The 15,113-nt window shown below is 45.6% G+C and overlaps 1 protein-coding gene across 1 annotated transcript in view; it reads right to left on the bottom strand.

Annotated features, from left to right (window-relative positions):
* The window catches only part of tspan18b (tetraspanin 18b), a 45,771-nt gene extending 35,763 nt beyond the window's left edge, over window positions 1-10,008 (bottom strand). The window contains exon 1 of the mRNA XM_035416928.1: window positions 9,686-10,008. The gene's annotated coding sequence lies outside the window, so the exon portion shown is untranslated. The remainder of the gene's footprint in view (window positions 1-9,685) is intronic.
* Between the last annotated feature and the right edge of the window lie 5,105 nt (window positions 10,009-15,113).

Below are 15,113 nucleotides of genomic sequence, written 5' to 3'. Positions count from 1 at the left end.
GCACATCACTTTAATTAGCCAGCGCACAGCATGGCGTCTCTCTTAACAGTTACGCCGGGCAAAGAAAATGTGCATTCTTCGAACGCGCGGCAGCTTTGCACCAATCCGGTAAAAGGTTTCCAGATGAGCCTGCTCCTTTTTTCCTCCACGCCCTCGCCAGCATTTCCTTTTTTTACGAGCTGGGATTGGTGCGTTCCCGGGGCTAGGCATTGATCCTGGCTGGGCAGGGACCATTAACGCTGCCCCCAGGTAGAACCTCTGCAGCAGAGAGTTTTAATAAGACACTTATCCTTCCCCCGGCTGCCGCGTCTTTGCTGGAGAAGGCAGACAGGAAGCCGGCTTCTCTAATAGGTACAGTAGCTGATGAAAGGCAGCTTGGGAAGGCAAGCCTAATCAGCAGGCTGAGGTCGCAGTGGTGAGGGACTGGCATGCAAAGGGAGGGACTTCTGGGGGAAATAACGTGTGAATTGCTTGTTTTTTGACCGCCCAGTGAAAGGATTTGAGGCACTTTAATTATCGCAATAAAAAGTGATTCACTGCACCTCAAAAGTGTTTAGTGTTAAAATATCTATGACTGTATGAAGCAAGAGTGTGTAAGAGTTGCTCACAAAGACGTGCGGAGGGAGCCCTCAAGCTAGTATTCGTAATCATTAGAGAGAGGCCGATTTCCCCTCCAAAGGCCAGTAGCTCTCTCCTCTAGTACCCTGTTGACGGTAAGGTGTCACTGGTTCCAGCGTGCATCAGGGCAGTGTACACACTTCAGTGGCACAATGGTAACTCCATTGCTGATTCCCAACTGCAGGGAAAGAGACCAAAAATCTAGTGCAAAAATCAAATACATAATAACATGATCTGGCAGCTGAAAAAGAAAAATGGCAAACAGATGAAGCCAGATGGAGCAGACTACTCATGTGTTGTGACATGAACCACATTTGACCAATTACAAAACACAAACTGAACACAGGCTGTTTGAAAAACATTCAACAGTTTTTTGTCCTTCTCTCACAACAATATTTCAGGAGGAAAGAAAGGTAAGAGGGGTGAATGATTCTGGCATACCAGTTGTGTTTTGTTCGCATTTCAGTGAACTGCCAGGCCTTCCAATGTGGCACAGAGGGAGTGACTAGACACAGGCAAAAATCACACTTGTGCTGCATTTCTAAACTGCCCTCTGCAATCACACCGCTATTCTCCAACATCACAGTATTCCATAAGGCTTGATGCCTGTCATTTTTGCTTAATGTAACTGCTTCCTTTCAACCCCCCCCCCCTCCCCACCCCCACTCTCCAACTCACTCTCTATTTTTCTCTCTCAGCCTGAACTGAGAATGTGGAGCACGAATAAAAGAGCAACAGGGCAACGACAGCCACGGCATAAAAAATATACTTTGTTTATTTGGCTCTCTGGGCCAGCGCAACCAGAGCACGCCAAGCAAACGCTGAGTCGTCTCTCTCCCACAGATGACTAAAAATGACTCCGTTCCCCTCACCCCCTTACCACGAGCCCAGTTTTCACTTGGTGGAGTGACTCAGGCGGCTTTTGAAGAGAGGGTGCCTCCCAGGCAGCTACCCCTTCCACGCCAGCAGCGCAGGCTGGGTCCAATGGCTGAAGGTTCGAGCTTTGGGATATTTACTTGGATATGCACCTCCTCTGACCGATGTGTGCTCTCCAACATTAGACAGAGTGGACTACAGGGTGTCCAACAGTCCCTGGCTCACAGGCGAGTGCGCTGGAGGAGTGTTTACACTTTAGCTGCAGCGCTGTTTGAGTGTGGGTGTGGCTGACAGTGCAAGAGTAACAAATGATGAGTCCATATAATGAAGAAGAAGGGTAAAACAAAAAATTTATGAAAAAAGGAAAGGGTGGGAAAAATCCTTGCCTCCTCCAGCTGTCCAACCATTCTGTGCCTACACTTTCCTCCAATCATGTTGGTCTCAGCTTCTAGCCTCAGGGGCCCAGCATGTTCAAGCCATACCAACCACGGGGCACTGCACAGGCACGCAGACGCGCACAGGCAAACAGCGAGAGCTGCGCAGACACACGCGGCTCTCACACACCGACGGAGGGCCACGCGCAGAGGGTCGTCACAGCAACCGCAGGAGAAACAGAGAGAGAGAGAGAGAGAGAGAGAGAGAGGATGGCCCGCGATGTGATGACAGTGCTCATCCCCTCTCAGCGAGCGTGCGGGCCGGACACAGAGCTACAATCACACAGCGGTGCGGCCGTTTACCGAGAGCGCACGGACACCCAATCACTGCAGCAGACAGAAACCTGCTCTTTCTATCCCTGCCTCCTCACATTATCTTTAAATATGTGGAGCTCGACGCAGCCAAGCTCCCTGAGCCAGGGCGAAAAAGCCTGAGAGAGAGTGGGAAAGAGAAAGAGGGAGAACAAGGGAAAGAGAAAATAAGGGAGAGAAAGCGAAAGAATCAGGGAGAGAAAGAGAGAATAAGGGAGAGAAAGTGAGAGAATAGGGGAGCGAGAGATGGAATAAGGGAGAGAGAGAGAAAGAGAGAGAGCAAGGAAAAGAGAAAGAATAAAGGAGAGAGGGAGAATAAAGGAGAGAAAGGAAGAGGGAGGGAGGCGGAGCGGAAAGAGCAGACCCAGGCGAGCCTCGGAGTGACAGCGTGAGAGTGGGAAAGCAGGGCTCGGGCTGCACAGGCCCTCCGCGGGCCGAGCCAAGCTGCTGAGAGGCAGCGGGACGGTGGCCAAGCGTCCGCAAGAACATTACAAACGTTACACGCGGGCGTGGGCCAGCCGGACGCCATTGTGTTCTGTGACAGACAAAAAAAAAAAAGCCTGGCGCAAGACCAGCACGGCCTTCCCCGCGTTCGCAATACTGTTCATCCACACGGCCGTTCCCACCCCTCAGCACACAGAACTGAGGTCAGAGCTAATCAGACCCTTTTAGAGTCCATACTCCGGTTCTGGTGGTGATCTTCTTTAAAAGAGAAACATTCGCCTCTCTGGGGCGACCTGGCAATGCTTTAGTTTATAAAGCATGACACAAGCACTACATAGCACAGCGATAAGTATAACAAAACATCTGTCATAACCAGTCATGACAGCGTATTACAAGTTGCAAACCAAAAAAATAATTCTGTCATAATGAACTTCAGATGAACTTAGCTGGATAAGGTTAAAAAATACAGGAAACCTAAGCAACTGTTTTACACCAAAACAAACAGACATTCTCTCAGCCCAGGCTGTACTGCCATTACTGACTGCACATTTCTTACTGCATCACTCCTTGTTTCGTTTTGGTGTGTAACTGATGCTTATTATGCATCCTTAGACCCTCTAAAGTGGCCCATTGTCCCAGAGGGTGAAAGGGAGACACAGGTTCTGAAGCAGACACACTAGGACCCCATCTCACACCCTTTGGGCGTGTAAACACAGCTAATTGGTTTAAATGCAGAGCAGGAGCTGTGGCTCTGCCCCCTCCCCTCCCCTGCCCTCCTCTTCCATACGTTCTCAGGTAATCCCACATGGCCCAGTCCCCTCCACTCACCTGTCAATCAACCCCTGCCCCTGCCTCCCAGTGCCTTTCAGGCATCTCCCCCCCCCCCCCCCCCCCCCCCCCGCCCCCCATCTTAGGCAAGGCCCAGGGATCCAGGGATGAATGACAATGAGCAGGCCGGGATAAAGCCTGCCGCTCTCATTAAAAGGATCTCGCCCTGCATTCCCTGTTGGACGGGCAGTGGGCCTTGCACAGTAGTGTTTTCATGGGCGCATGAGTGACATGGTGGGTTAACCTAAAAAAACAAGCCGGTGGGAAATGGGGGAAGGGTAGAGTGAAGGAATGAAGTTGGGGGAGGGCGGCGGTGGTGGTGGTGGTGGGGGGGTTTCAACAGTTCTGCCACGTGGCACCGTTCGGTGAATAAAACATACCGCCAAGGTTTGGCTCTGCTCTGCCCTCCTTTCTAAAAAAAAACACACCCCTTTACTCCATTACCTATCCAGAGAGTTATTCATGGGGAAGCCAGCAAAGTGCAAGATAAGCATAAAGGATCCTTGCCTGACCGCAAACGAGCGGGTCTGTTTCCTCCTGATAAAGAGGATGTGTCAGCGAGCGCCGGCCCTGGGACTCCCCCCCCCCCGGCAGACTCATTGTTCAGCCTCCAGCTGCGGACCTCTCTCAGCTCAACAGCTGGGAGGAGCAGACGGGGGGGTGGGGGGGGGTGGGGGGGGGGAGGTGGGGGTTTTGGTGGGGGTGGAAGGATTACAGAGGTGCCCCCCCACCGCTGGGATCAATGTCAGTCAAACCCCAATATCGAAAATCGGGCTCTGGGAACTTTCCTTCTCTCCTCGCGATCAGACAGAAACAAGTTGTGACTGAATCTCAGCAAGCAGACGTAGTGCTGAGAATCAGAGGCAGTGTTTACAATGACGCAGCCTTTATCTGTGAGATACACAGTGAGCATCACAGGCAACGGGTGCCTTTGCTGTCAGGAGGCTGTGTGTTCTTTCATTTCTGAAAATCTAGGCAGGATCAATTGGATGATCCCAATCTTATCTAAGACGCAGATAAGGCCAAACAAATATCAATATTTGCTTAGATGGGGCTTTGTATTGGTGGTGGTTAAAGGTGAGTTTCCCCCTTCACTGTACCACAGTTTTAGTTAGGCTACTGCATTGAAAAAGTAAAATAAATGCAATCACTTGCATTTTTATGCTTAATAATAATAATACCATATACAGTACAGGTAATGTAGCTATTTCCATATACAGCTAATATTGAGAGACTTCAGGTGGATTTTGTCAGGTGGAGGGAATTTCTGCACTTCATAAAGCCCACTACAAATGCACATTTTTGCCCCCCTAAAATAATTCCACCACAAAAAAAAAACATCATTCAAGTTTCTCTGTGGTGAGGAATGAAGCCCAAATAACCAGGCTTATTACAGCCATTACAGGGCCCTGAATCAAATTCATTAAAAGAGGCCCCCCCTATAATCAAAAAAGCAATTTTTCCCCCTCACAAAGCTAATAGCTCTTCTGTTTGGGGCCTGGATCTCCATGGGCCATCCATGCAGGCATGCATGGGCTTAATACACCCAGCTGGCAGATGAGTTATGGGACTGGCCTCTTTAACTCCCTCTTCTCTAAACCCATCGATATGGAACAAGCCAGGGGGGAGAGAGGGGGGGGGGTGAAATACAGATGGAGGGGGTGTGCGGGAATGAATTCCCAAAGTTAATCGGAGCCGTGGAAAAAGCGGATCGTGAATCGAGCGAGCCCTGGACGCTAGCTCATTTGCCGAAGGCACACCAGTGAATATTGTTGCCAGGGGAATGGGGGCTGGAGGAAGGGGGTGGGGGGGGGGGGGTGAGTGAGCCCTCTTTCTGAGACGGAACAGCACTGCTCTCCAGTGACACGGGACCTCCGTTTAATTTCACCAGGCTCAGGGCTTAAACGGCCCTGATTGTGCCCAGCCACCCGAGGGTGGCAAGGAGCTGTGGGGGGGGGGGGGGGGGGGCCTCAGCCTCTCCCTGCTGTGTAATCAAAGAACAGCGCAAGGAGGGTGTCAGCAAGGTGGGAAGGGGATTGCTGCCTGGCTGCTAACTGCTACCTGTGTACAGCTAAGGTTAAGGTATAAACACACTTCAGAGAGGAAAAGAGGAAAGCACAGCTCCAAATGTGTTCTCCTGAAACAAGATAGCTCAAGTGAGTGGGTGACATGTTTTGCTTCATTTAAACAACTGTGTTTGTAAGCCGCAATAGACTTTCAACAAGGCTTTATACATGTTAAATAGGCTAATAATAATAATAATAATTATTATTATTATTATTATTATTATTATTATAATATACCACCTCATGCAATAACAGTAGAACCAAGTAGAACTAAGAAACACTGATGCCATTTTGGGATAACAGCAGATTTCAGTGATGGATGAAGAACAATGTAGATCATATTATGTGAATGGCACCTCCTCCACAGGGAGGTAAACACACTGGGGAACACACGTCCATTGTTGGTGAATAAGGTTCTTCTGCTGTATTCTGGTCACTTCTGTTCAGATTCTCACAAATTTGATTTACAAAGATTTCATATGTATATTTCAGTCCAATACAGTACACTGCATTAACACTGAACATTTTATCGGGTACACAATATGCTCTGCAACCAAAGCACTGATACACAGCTCATGCAATCCCTCACAGAGAGAATGTTAACGCACAATATGGGGCCAGCGCTACTGACTGTAGCTTCACTAGCCTGAGGCCATGGGCATCTCAGTGAAAGCACACTACAGGTCACCGTGAGCCTTCGTTTCATCTTAACCACACCCCCCCTCCCGCGCTGTAGTGTGCGCTCGCCAAGGTCAGCTGTCTGCAGCAGGGGAGGCAAGCCTGGGGCCTGAGAAGGAGCGGACAGCCTGTTTTCCCCAGATGATCCTTAAACACGCTGTGCAAACAGAAGGCTCCGGGCCCCGGCTCTCCACGTGGGGCCACTCTGAGATTTCACCGGTCAATCTCATTTACCAAGGCTTCGGATTCAGGAGAGACTGTCAGCACAAACCACACCAAACTGACCCTGGACACACATTCATATTACTATAACACAGTAACATTCATATTATTACCATATCCATCACTGTCCTGATGCACTAACAATCCATACATGTACAGTGGACGAGCAGAAGATCCTACTGATATAGCTACCATACAACTGGTGCAGGGACAAGGTCTTAGTGAAGCTTAGAGTGGGAAGAGACATCTTCAACCTCAGCTTTTGTCTTTTAGCATTCATGCCAAAGAATGCTTTTTTTTAAGCTAAACTACAGCTTTAGAAAAGATAAACTGACATCCATACTCTTGATAAATGCCAGATCCTTTCTATCCTACCAATATATGGTCCAACCCCTGGGATCCATCCCTCTGATAGCTTGGCATGACAATGTATGGTACAGGATTACTGGCTTTGGCTTTTTTCAACCAAATTTGCTGAACAGTCGCTGATTTCATGCTTGTGGGACAGAAAAGCCAGCAGGCATTTTTTTCTTTTTGGATCATTTCCCAAAATCTTGTGAATTTAATAAAACTATACATGTTGTCTTTCTTTTGGCTGTGTAGCACGATCGTTTTTGGTCCTCAGGCACATAGATGATGTCACATATATTTTTAAATTGGCCTAGCAATCCTGTGGATTGGAAAGCTAGAATGACCATGAAATAAATGTCTGGTACACCCATATCTAGTGTAAATATGTTATTTAGTTATATGGTTTGTTTTTTTTGTTACAAAATAGATTAATTACAGGACTTCATCAAAGTCCTTAAATCTCCAGTACTTAAGTTTGAACACTTGTTAGAACTGAGGCTTTCGGCCTCTATTTTGGGGATTCTGCCATCCCTCATGGCAGCTGCTTTGCAACCACCAATAATTATTTGCAGTGAGGCTAAATCTAACCATTAAATTGAGAACACATTGTTTTTTTTACATTTACTTTGTGCTCCACTGGGGTAAAATAATTTTTAAATTGTTTAAAAGATTAACCAACAATCTGGAATTCTTATGAGCAAGCCTAATGATCAACACAACTGGAGGCCATGATTATCCGCAGCAGTTCCCATCATGAAAAACAAATCACACCGATTGCTTTTCCATCCCTCTTTCAACTTCTATCCATATGGCTAGCACATCAATCAAAAAATTGCACAGTCACTTAAAAGAGACCCATTCAACATGGGTGGATTGTTTGGCACTCCTTAGCGATATCAGGCAGCAATAATTCTAACCTTCCAGTGATAGACCAGGGCCGTGTGTGCTAGTGACGCCGTCACATTAGGCTCTGCAGTCCAGAGCACTCCACCCCGCGTGAGTCGCATTGTTAACGACTCCCTGGAGCTAATGACCTCGAGCACAAGCGGCTGGTTAATTGAAACCCGATTTTACTTGGAGCCAGAACTCTAAACAAGTGCTGCATACTTTGACGCTTATCCGAGGTCACAAGTCAAAACATAGAACTTAAGCCGTTCATTAACGAGCTTCCTATTGAACATTACCCAGCCATGATAAAACATGCTTGTTGCTCGTGTATTTATAAAAGACAATCACACTGCAATGTCCGCCAGTGTTCTACTTACAAACAATCAGATCTAGTTGTTTGTAATAGCGCAGGTATGTAGCCTATATATAACCTATATGTAATAAAATGCTAGGCTGTATAAAACATTGCCCATTGCGGGATGGGTTAGTCTACTATTTCAACAAAAATCTGTTCTCGGTTTAAACCACACGACCTTGATAAAATACAAGAATATTAAATTGGGAATATAAAATAAACAAGTAGATATTCTGAATAAGCAGCACAATAATTGTTCATTGCAGCCAGCAACTGGAGAACCACGGTCCCACGTGACTATATCCTAAATTAATGTGGCACTGCATTTTGCTACCTTAAAAAGGTGTTAAGACAGATAATCATGTGTCGGTGTAAACAACCCGATATGACTGCGACAGCAATTCTCCCTGTCACCTATCTGCCTCCCTCGTGCCGGAGATGCGCTTCTTGGAGCACATTAAAAGTGAGATTCGCAACCTGAAGAGCAATTAAAATGTGTTCTTTACTACTTAATATGCATTATCCACGCCTATACGCTTATAAAACGTGACACTTAAAATTGGTTATAAACGGTCAAATGAACAAGTAGGCTATATGCAGGTCCTATCAGCCTCCTCCTTTTTAATCTCTAATGCAAAATGTCAAGAAACGTAAAATTCAACTAATCAAACTGACCAGGTACACTTAACAGATACGGTGGAAACCGTAAAAAGCAGAACAGTTCTGGAAGCTTCCAAAACTGTTTTAACGAGTGCACGATTATGTTTTTACACCGCGATAAACAGAAAGTCTACCACATAGCCTATATGAATGTTACGCTACCCTGGAAATAATGTATGTTAGGTGCAATGGCGCCTTTCTACTAGGCTACCTCGTACCTGCGAATGGAGAGGAGATTATTATTTGTAGGTCAGTGTTTGTAGTAGCACTTAGACTAAGTCACGTTCCTGTCAGTCACTGTTGTTTTGGCTTGGCAGTGTAGCCTAATAGTTATGTGTGTAGCCATAGCATCCATTCGCGACTCCGAAAGTGCAATAAGTAATTTAATGTGTTCAGGAAAGCATTCAAATTCAGCCAGAGATGTCGATCTCGATTCTTATTTAAACTGACATGCATTCATAGTATTTGAATTAGTAGCCTAAGTTACTTTCTAATGTTACAATAGCCTAAATCATATTTGCAGAAGTGGCACAACGAAATGAACTGGAAAACAATTTGAGCTAGCAAATTAGTAGAATCAACCATCTGGATTATTGCGATGCGCACAGGCGTTAAAATGGCATGGGTAGCTAATTTGTTCATTTGGTTTGAGTGTGGTTTACACGTTGTAGGCTAGCCTATCACATGAAGTAGAATTGCAAAGTTGCGGCAAAAGTCACCCTTTTATAACTAGGCGGCATATTGAGTCACAGTTCTCTATAAAATAGGCTTGTGTAACGCTTTTCTTCATAGAGCAAATGATAGACATAAATCCATTAGGCTACAGGTTATGATTATAGCCTACACAATTTACGTAGTCCAATTTTGTCGTTCCGCCTCAAAGAATCGGACTTGAGATTTGAACACACGTTCAAACAAAACCAAACGGAGCTACACGAAATGCTGCCTCTTACCTCAAAATGCAGCTTAGTCCACAATTCGTGCGTGAGCTGTAGCCTACTGTACTCCAAAGTGAGGAATTGAATTATGTTTTTGTTTGTAGGCTATTCTTTTTATTACTAGATACACAAAACCAAGAGCAAAAGATACAATTAAATGAGAGATAGCCTATCGTACGGATAGAAACAACAGGCTTCAGCATTCACCTAATAAAATCCAGAGCCCTTAGAATTTACAGCCCGCAATTTGGTCATGCCTTCTTTGAGGGAGATTGGTATGCAAACAGCTTTCTTTCCAACTCATGCTCGATACGAACATCCAGGCTGTTCAGCCCCCGGGGGCGGGCACGACTTGCATTCACGCCTACTGTTAACCCCTTTGTCGTATTTGTGGTCCGAAATACAGATACCTATTATTAGAAATCTTTAAATTACCTTAGGTCAGCGCGAACCCTGTGCATCCACCGTGGTGGATAAATAAACGTTTTCTTATAAATATTCTGATAGAATTCCACCCTGTGGGGAAGAGCGGACTTTACGCTGATGGTGGAACGCGAGGGGGCTTAAGTGTTGTCTTTCTATCTGGGCTCTCGTGCCGCGAAATCTGCTCCAGATGGAAGTGTCCGATAAGACGAAAAGAGGGGGCTGTGATCTTTGTACCCTCCTCTCTGCGGGTCGTGACACCGAGCGACATTCCCAAACCGTCCTGTCGCCCCCCCCCCCCCCCCCCCCCCCCCCCCCCCCATCTGGCTATCAAAATGATTTCGCTATAAGAGCTCAAGAACTTAGAATAGAACGACAGAACAACATCTTTTTACCTTATAGTTAATTAATACTGTTGGTTGATAACTCGCTTAAATCTTAAATAGTAGGTAGGATGATTTGAGTTACAAAACAAAACACTTAATTAGAATTATTGCTACCAAGATGTAGCTAGATTACCTCAGAACATAGTGTTCAGTATGGACAATGCAACACGTAGATCTGTGTTCTCTTTCTTAACCAGTTTGTTCTTCTGGACAATTTTGCCTCTTCCCTATCTCACAGATCTCCCATGGCACTTCTGTTCCATTGTGTCTGGTAGATTTATTCTCTGCCTGTCTGCTATAACACACACACACACAGGCTTCCCTGAGGAATGTTTTGTGTATGTTGATGCTCCATTTTGGAGCATTTTGTTCTGGAGCCATCTCGCATTAAACACAGACAGAGATAGACCCAGGAGCGCTGGTGTCGTCCCAGAGTTTGGACCTGCACAGGCACAAAGGCACTTATTTGGGACTTTACGGCTTTGACTAATCACATATCTCAGTAAATCGCGTACCCTACAGTGAAACATGATTGATACATAATTATAATGTACATTTCTTATAATTATGGCCTCAGGTTCAATAAGTACTTAAAACCCTTGAATAAAGAAACCATGAAAGGGTTTCAGTTGTTTTTTTTCCCCTCTTTGCAATCTGCAGCTTATTGAACTTGTGTACAACACCGCTGCTGGCTGTAATCCCAAGATTTTACTGAGGTAAAACTGCAGACAGTCATAGTTAGCAGTCAAGGCTGGCTGTCTCCACTTCGCCTGGGGCCAGGCAAGCTGCATGTGGTACTGACGTGACAATGGAGAGCTGTGTCTCTCTAATTAAACTATCACAGCACATTGTGCAGTGTGGAGAATGCCAAGGGGGAGTCAGATAGCAGCTGTAGCCTGGATGTGCTGCAAGTGCTGTGACTCTCGAGTGAGGACTGGGTGGGGGTGGGGGGCACCAGGGTCGCATTTAGGCTCTAGAAGAAAGCACAGATTAAGCAGGTCTCTGTCTGCCAAGAGGTTGTGTTAAAAGGATTTCTGTGCTCCACTAGGAATGCAAACTGTTCACACAGTGACTGCTCAAATCCAGAATGAACAAAGCTAAAATAAATAAATAAAATAAAGTGTCATCTTTGGTCATTCAGCGGAGGTGTAACAGAATCTACAAGAAATAATCTACAGGGATGTCATGTGAAATATACAAATAAATTGTATTGACAGCTTTGCAAATAGGGACAGATGAGTAAGGAAGATATCTGAACTGAAATGTGTTTTTATCTGTTGGTATTCACTCTGTGCAGGCATCAGAAGGCACATTCCTTTAAAGTGTGAGCAAAGGGTTATGTAGTTCATTCAGCTTCACATAATACTGACAGTATTCCATTTTTGGTAATAATGATGCAAGACTTACGACTACCCCATCCCGGGTTTGAGGGAGATTAAATTGGAAACAGACATTTCCCCCAGCTGTTGATGCCAGAGCCTGAGGTTTTTATTGAAGAGTATGGATGTGGTGTGCTCAGTGAGAGGTTGTGTGTGAGTATGGATGTGGTGTACTCAGTGAGAGCTTGTGTGTGGGTGTGGATGTTCTGTGTTTAGTGAGAGGGTGTGTGAGTGGATGTGATGTGCTCAGTGAGAGGTTGTGTGTGAGTATGGATGTGGTGTACTCAGTGAGAGCTTGTGTGTGGGTGTGGATGTTCTGTGTTCAGTGAGAGGTTGTGTGTGGGTGTGGATGTGGTGTGCTCAGTGAAAGGTTGTGTGTGAGTGTGGATGTGCTGTGTTCAGTGAGAGGTTGTGTATGAGTGTGGATGTGGTGTGCTCAGTGTGATGGCATGTGGGTGTAGATGTGATGTGCTCAGTGAGAGGTTGTGTGTGTGTGGATGTGATGTGCTCAGTGAGATCTTGGGTGTGAGTGTGGATGTGGTGTACTCAGTGAGAGGTTGTGCGTGAGCGTGGATGTGATGTGCTCAGTGAGAGCTTGTGTGTGAGTGTGGATGTGGCGTGCTCAGTGAGAGCTTGTGTGTAAGTGTGGATGTGGCGTGCTCAGTGAGAGCTTCTGTGTGAGTGTGGATGTGGCGTGCTCAGTAAGAGCTTGTGTGTGAGTGTGGATGTGGGTGTAGATGTGGCATGCTCAGTGTGAGGTCGTGTGGGTGTAGATGTGGTGTGCTGAGTGTGAGGTCGTGTGAATGTGGCGTGCTCAGTGAGAGCTTGTGTGTGAGTATGGATGGGTATGCTCAGTGTGAGGGCATGACTGGATCCTCTCTTACACAAGTCCAAATCTTACATCACCTTTGAGCCATGTGCACTCTGAGGTAGCCTCAATCTGTCAGTGGGTATCAGACTGCTCCCACTGGATGGACACCACATGTTGGACAGGCAAAAAGGGGCGGAGGAGAGCAGGGTGGCGTTGCTATGGAACAGCACGTCGTGTCTTATGCCACCTCCTCTGACACAGAGGCAGGCTCTGAGAAGTAGAGTGGTGTGGACTGACTGTGTACTACAAGTATAGGAGAACTGATACACTGTGAAATATCACAGTAGAACAGCTAAAGAGCATAGATAGAGAAAAGCAAAGAAAGTGAAATAGACACATTGTGCTGTAGGACAAGCAAGAGAGCAGGTACATTGAGTAGTATAAGACTAGGAGAACAGGTGCGCTGAGGAGGGCCAGAGTTGAACAGATATAATGTATAGCATGAGCGTAGGCACAGACAGGGCTGCAGCCTAAATCTGGGAACGAGCCTGGATTCAGCCAGCTTTCAGTCACAGAAGTAAATGCAGTCTGTTCTTCTCTCGCTCACATCACTTGATTCTCATCCAGCTCTCTGACACCGACTCTGCTGACATTAATCTCCCATGTAAATAGTGAAGAACTCTTTACTTATGATGGCCAGTAATGGGGAGAAAAAAATTGACCACAAGTGCTGTTTTTGACAGGAAAATGTCTATTGTCTCTTAAAGAATGTCTTTCTATTCATTTACATGGCTCTTACTCAGAGTATTTGTTTAGCTGTAGCTTAGCAACCTGCCAGGCCTCTGGTAGAGACATCCAGGAAACTAGTTGGAGTGCTGTTATTAGTTGGGCTGTAGGAGAAGACCAGGAAAATATGATGATACAATAATCAGCATGTAAATTAGTACTATTGCATAGGTTGTATGGAATCCACATTTCTGCATACAATGTGTGAATTGAATTAGTATATTTCCATTTTAATATTAATAATGAAGATAAAGCTAATGAAAATTGGCTTTCATTAATGAATGTTTCAATTAACTTTGTTGTACCTAATATGCTGTCCTTTTTGTGGAGTCTGTGCATTGTAATCCATACATTTTGTGATCATCAATGAAAAGTTAGCCTGTCTGCTGACCTGGTGTGCAATGCGTTACATGTGTGTTATGCATGTTTTCAGACTGTAAAGCCTGATAAATAAATAAACAAATAAACACTATTATGTCATATGGCAGGTCTAGATGGGATGAGTTGTGTTTTTGTCATCAGTTTTCTTCTGTCCTTTTGAAACAACGTGTACGTAGTTCCTACTTCGCGGAGCATAAGATATGCCAGGCAGTGGAGTGCATATGCACTGCAGCACTGTGGAGAACGAAGAACTGAGGATATAAACGAAGGAATCCAGAGAATGTGTGAGTGCGGGCCCCTCATGTCGGAGGACTCTTCCTCGTTTCGCAATGTGGACGCTGACCGGTGGAAGTCATGTCGGCTGTGGCGCCCACCTCATCCCGTGGGCTCTCCTAATCGACTGATCTGGGACCTGTGGGATCCTGAGGGAGGAGTATGAATAGGGCCTTCATGCAAGGTGACCCTGACCTACGGCACTGCATGTGTTGCTTGAGCCGTGATGGATGTATTTATAGACAGGACCACATGTGTGCCGCTCTGGTGTCTACGGTTGCCAGAGCAGCACCTCTTTCATCTCCTATCATAATCTAATGTGTCCAGACTGAAAAAAAAAGATAAAAATGTCTAATATTTCTGACGATGAAAGCTTCTTTTTTTATCTTTAAAAATATTGGGTAAACGTGTGAAGCAGTTGAGTTTAGTGGAGCACAGGATAGAGGCACAAGTTCAAATGACCCACCTCAAATTCTTGAGGAATCCCAAAACTTAAGGGGGGCACAGAATGGTTCCACACACCTCTCATGATTCTTTCTGCTCACCACTCACTTGTCAGAGGCAGCACTGAACCCACAAACTAGAGGCCAAATTCCTTCCTCTCCCTCCACATACACAAACACAGTGTGTAGAGAGGAGGCAAGGGTATGTGAGTCATTAATTTTGGGAATTAAAACTACCCATCACTCAGGCCTGTATTCACACACACAATTGCTGTACATAGCACTGACTTCAAAATGGAGACAATTTTTCCTTACCCTTCATGTTTACTGACCCTATTCTGCCTTCACCTCCAGAACTTTATCAGACTTTATTTTTCAGACAGTAATATTATTTGTCTAATTGAAAATGACAACATTTTGAGCAGTCCACCGAATGTTTTGTTTTACACCTCAAATATATATAGTATGAAAACAAATCCACATTGACTTCAAATTTTGGTGAAATATGTCTCAGACTAGGGTTCGGTCAGCTATAACCTTGCTGTGTGATTCAAATCAAGA

The sequence above is a fragment of the Anguilla anguilla genome, chromosome 5, assembly GCF_013347855.1.
Source record: "Anguilla anguilla isolate fAngAng1 chromosome 5, fAngAng1.pri, whole genome shotgun sequence".
Taxonomy (NCBI): Eukaryota; Metazoa; Chordata; class Actinopteri; order Anguilliformes; family Anguillidae; genus Anguilla; species Anguilla anguilla.
Note: the sequence above shows the minus strand (reverse complement) of the source record. Positions and strands in the feature narration are given on the sequence as shown.